This window comes from Pan paniscus, chromosome 2, assembly GCF_029289425.2.
Source record: "Pan paniscus chromosome 2, NHGRI_mPanPan1-v2.0_pri, whole genome shotgun sequence".
Lineage (NCBI taxonomy): Eukaryota > Metazoa > Chordata > Mammalia > Primates > Hominidae > Pan > Pan paniscus.
Window position 1 is genome coordinate 108,207,290 of NC_085926.1, and position 6,000 is coordinate 108,213,289.

Sequence of the window (6,000 nt, forward strand, 5' to 3'; positions counted from 1 at the left end):
TAATACTTCACCAGTTGTTTTCAGCATGTAGAAGAATTTTACTGGGCCTGAATAACCCTAATACCAAAACCTATGAATTTCATTACAATATTATGAAGATACTGTGGAATGCTGCTAATGCTAAATAGTCTTTAAAATGTCTCAATAGTAAACATATTGGTTAAATTAAGATGTGAGTAAGTAAATAGTCACATTAACATGTAAGTGTTAACAGAAAAAAGGCATGAAAACACCACCTAGGCTAATAAAGAAGTAACAATGGAGTGATTTTTAGAAAAAAACAAAAAAAGCAGAAAAGAAGAAAAAAATTGATAAAAACAAATAACTCAAGAAGACTGAATTTAAAAAAACAGATTGATGGGTAAATAGATAATAGATAGACAGGCAGGCATAAAGTAGAAAAACAGAAGATATGAATTAACATACAGAAACAAAACTAAGTTTATTAATTATCATAGTCAATAAAAATAGACAAATTCAACAATTAGGAAACGAATCATCATCAGACTCAATTATAACATTTAATAATATGAAGTATATAAGAAATATATCTACACTTAAGGTAAATAAAATTTTAAAATAAAAAATTAGAAAAAAGACCAAGAAGATGTTTAAAAAATGTGACTAAGATAAAAAAATTTTTTTCTGGTATTCTTTTTTAAATTAATTATTATGGGTATTAAATATTCATATATTTATAATTAAACATGTTATATGTGTATCACCAAACATGTGATGTTTTGGTATAGGCATACAATGTACAATGATCAAATCAGGGTAATTGGGGTATCCATCACCTAACGCACTTATAATTTCTTTATGTTAGGAACATTCCAATTCCATAGTTTATTTTATGATATAAAATATTTTAAAATAAGGATGCTACCAAATAGTAGATCTTATTTCTTCTATCTAACTATATGTTTGTGCCCATTAATAATGCCCACTTTGTCCCCAACCAACCATGCTACACTTCCCAGCCATCATTCTACTTTCTATCTCCCTGAGTTTAATTTGTTTAATTATTGGCTCCCATTTGACTGTGAACATGTGTCCTTCTGTGCCTGGCTTATTTCCCATAACATAATGTCTTCCAGTTCCATCCATGTTGTTGCATATGACAGAATTTCATTCTTTTTATGGCTGAATAATAACCCATATTAGAAAGTAACAAGTCAAAAGGCATTGATAGAAATACTTAATTTTTTATTTATGGAAAATTAGTTTTATTTACTAGGAAGAGTTATACGTTTTCTAAAGTCACACATACTTCATAACAAAGATAAATTGAAATAGCTACAAGGAGAAATCAATAAATCCCCTAAAACTGTATGAGATTGCAATTCATCTCTCTGATAGTTGAAACAGACAAAAAGTCAGTATGAATCTATACTATTTTAGCAATATAAATAGCAAAATTGTCTAATTATATATATACACTTATTAGATAACTTTGTTATTTATATTGTTAAAATATATTTTACATATATAAATATATATGAATATGTTTATCTATAAATAATATATTTTATATATAAATAATACCACAGCAAACACAAACACACGTTCTTTTCAAAACAAGCCCACAAAGAAGATATTAGTGATATTCAGATAATTTATATCCTAGTGTTCTCTAACTATGATGAAATTAACTTATAAATCAATAACAAAGTAATGAGAAAGAGAAAAAATATAACTCCAGCAAAATATGCTATTAGAAAATTTAACAAAATCACCTAAAAGGCTCAAATGTAAAAAAATAAATCATAATGGAAATTTTAAATGCTAATATTTAATGATAACAAAAATACTAAATTTGTGTACACAACTGAAGTTTTCTACTTCAAAGCAATTTAGAGCATTAAAATTTTACACCAGAGAAGAAGAAAATGAGCTAGCTGTGTGACGTATGAAGTCAGCAAAATATAAACAAAACAAATATAATGAAATATTAGGTTATGAAATAATAAAGATGAGTTAATATTAATGACATAAAAAAACAGAAGATACTTTAGAAAAATCAACAAAGATGTGTACTTTTGAAAATGAAAACCAAGATCTGGCAAAATTTATCAAGACTGAAAAAAAAAAGACAGAGAGAGAGAAGACATGATTAAATAATAGTAGGAGTGAAAAATGGAATAAGACTAAATGTGTAAAAGAATAAAAAGATAAGAAAAATTAAGTATAACATTATGCCAGTAATTTAAAACTGTAGAAAAATAGTCACTTTTTAGAAAAATATAAAGTACTAAAACAGAATAAATAGAGAAATCTCTTTGGCTTTCTTAACTTTGTTGTATAGAATCCATCAATAAATGAATGTATTCCCACAATAAAAAGACCAGGCCTAGATAAATGTATAGAAAGTTCTTTTAAACATTCAGATAAAATATGTTTCTAAGTTACACCTATGCTTTTGGAGAAAGGAAATATTTGCAACTTGAATGCAGTAAGGCATTAAAAAAGTAGTGCAGCATGGATAATTTTGGTTATTTCTAGAAATATAGTTTTTTATATTAAAAATGTTTTAAGCCATATTGATGGGACGACAGTGTGCCAGAACTCGTTTCTGGCCCCCAACAACTCCCAGGGAACAGTTAAGGTAAATTGGCAAAGAGCAACCCACTTTTGCAAAGGGCCTCTGAAATCTCAGCAAGAGGAGACCCTTCAACCACCAGGGCCATTTGAGTTGGCAGGAAGAGCTGCTTACAGAAGTGGTATTGGCAGCACACCAGCTGAAGGCGAGTCCAGAGGGTTTGGTGTGGGAGCATTTGTAGCAGAGTACGGCCAGGGATGGCCGTCACTGTAGGCTCGACTTGCTCTCATAAGAGACTTTAGCCCTAGGAGAATTGGTGGATCTGAACTCTGCAAGGAAGTCTTGCCCATAAGATGGGACTGGTCAGACCTGAGCACCCCTTGGTCTGCTGGCTTTTCCTGGAGTCCCAGCCCAGCAGCATCTGCTTGCATGGCAGCCTTGGGTGTCCTGGTGACCCATATCATAGCTCCCGCACTGGTGCACCATGCCTGAACAGTCAACAGCTCCAGCAGGGCAGGTCCCATGGCCACACACCAGCCCACCCACTCCCTCCTTACACTGCAGCTTCCCCCAGGCCCAAGGCAACCTCCCACATTGCTCTGCTTGCATGTGTGTGCACAGGCAAATTTTGTCTTACTTGCCTCGCCAGTGCACCTGTGTGCACACACACTGCTCTGCCACAGCTGCAACTGACAAGAGTGTACTCTACCCACCCTCCTCCCATTAGACTGCCATTTCAGTCAGAGCCTTGGTAGGCACAGAGCCAGCCAGCCCAGCCCTCACCAGGATCCCACTCCTGCACAAACGCTGTCAACATAGTGACATTAGGCACAGAGAAGGAGGCAAACCCTCCACCATCCTGAGCGACCACCCCCGCCTGTGATGAGCAGAGAACACACACAGATCTGCACCCACCAGCATCCCACCCTCATGCTAACATCACCACCAGCATAACCACTGGCACAGTTGCCAGCAGGGGCTCCCTCATTCCCCCAAGCTGTGCTGCCTTTACCATGGAGGCAAATGCTTGCAAAGAGACAGGCACCCTGGCACCTGCTAGCACCCTATTGCAGCAGACAAGTATGCACTTCACAGCACTACCACTGCTGCTGGCCCTTGTGAACAAGAACCGATCCCATTGCCACCACACTACAAAATGCTTTGACTAACACCACCAATCAGAGTGTAGTGACTAGTGGTCCAGGAGCACCTTGCCCCACTAACACAGTGGACTCCTAACCTTGAGGAGCCAGAGAACAAAGTCAGGGACTGATACAAGCCCCCAGTTATTGAACATGTAGTCCAGGAGTTGAAACCTAAGCCTTAGCTTCCTAAAATCTTTCGAAAATGAAGCCAGTTGGCTGGATCCACCTTATATCACAATAAACCTTCAAGGTCATCAAATAGGATAAAAGAAAAAAAAAACTATTTTCTCCAAACAACCACACCACCTCCCCAGCAAGGGTTCTGAACTTTCTGCAAAGCAGAAATGACAGAAATTTCTGTCAGGTCACCTACAAAGGGAAGCACATCAGTCTAACAGTGCACATCTTAGCAGAAATCCTACGAAGTTGAAAAGTTTGGGGGCCAATATTCAACATTCTTAAAGAAAAAATTCCAACCCAGAATTTCATATCCAGCCAAATTAAACTTCATAAGCAAAGAAGAAATAAGATTTATTTCAGACAAACAAATGCTGAGGGAATTTGTTACTACCAGACCTGCCTTTCCTTTCTGAAGGAAGCACTAAATATGGAAAGAAAAAATCATTACTGGCTTCTACAAAAACACACTAAAGTACACAGGCCAGTGACACTATAAAGCAACCACACAAACAAGTCTGCATAATAACAAGCTGACATCATAATGACAGGATCAAATCCACACATATCAATACTAATCTTGAATATAAATGGGCTAAATATCCCAATTAAAAGATGCTGAGTGGCAACCTGGATAAAGAACCAAGACTCCTTGGTATGCTAGCTTCAAGAGATCCATGTCATATGTAATGACACCCACAGGCTCACAATAAAGAGTTGGAGAAAAATCAACCAAGCAAATGGAAAAGGCAGGGGTTGCAATAATTTCAGACAAAATAGGCTTTAAACCAACAAAGATCAAACAAGACAAAGAAGAGAATTACATGATGATAAAGGGTTCAATTCAATAACAGGACCTAACTATTCTAAATGCATGTGTGCACCCAACACAGGAGCACCCATATTCATAAAGAAAGATCTTAGAGTTTGACAAAGAGACATAGACTCCCGCACAATAATAGTGAGAGACATTGACACCCCATTGACAGTATTAGACAGATCACTGAGGCAGAAAATTAACAAAGATATTTAGTACCTGAACTCAGCACTGGATCAAATGGACACGATAGACCTCTACAGAACTCTCTACCCCAAAGCAACAGAATATACATTCTTCTCATGACCATATGGCACATACTGTAAAATCAATCACATAATTGGACACAAAACACTCTCAGCAAATGCAAAATAACTGAAATTATAACAACCACTCTCTTGGACCACAGCACAATCAAATTAGAAATCAAGACTAAGAAATTTGCTAAAAACCATGCAATTACATAGAAATTGAATAAGCTGCTTCTGAATTACTTTTGGGTAAATAATGAAGTAAAGGCAGAAATCAAGAAGTTCTTTGAAACTAACGAGAACAAAGATACACCATACCAGAATCTATGGGACACAGCAAAGGTAGTGTTAAATGCTCACATCAAAAAGTTAGGAAGATCACAAGTTAACAACCTAACATCACAACTAAAAGAATTAGAGAACCAAGAGCAAAACAACCCCAAAGCTAGCAGAAGATAAGAAATAACCAAAATCAGAGCAGAACTGAAGGAGATTGAGACACAAAACACCATTAAAATGATCAATGAATTCAAGAGATTTTTTGTTTGCTTTTTTTTTTTTTTTAATACCTTAAGTTCTAGGGTACATGTGCACAACGTGCAGGTTTGTTACATATGTATACATGTGCCATGTTGGTGTGCTGCACCCATCAACTCATCATTTACATTAGGTATATCTCCTAATGCTACCCCTCCCTGCTCCCCCCACCCCACGACAGGCCCCGGTGTGTGATGCTCACCTTCCTGTGTCCAAGTTTTCTCACTGTTCAATTCCCACCTATAAGTGAGAACATGTGGTGTTTGGTTTTTTGTCCCTGTGATAGTTTGCTGAGAATGATGGTTTCCAGCTTCATCCATGTCCCTACAAAGGACATGAACTCATCATTTTTTATGGCTGCATAGTATTCCATGGTGTATATGTGCCACATTTTCTTAATCCAGTCTATCATTGATGGATATTTGGGTTGGTTCCAAGACTTTGCTAATTTGAATAGTGCCACAATAAACATACGTGTGCACGTGTCTTTATAGCAGCATGATTTCTAATCTTTTGGGCATATATCCAGTAATG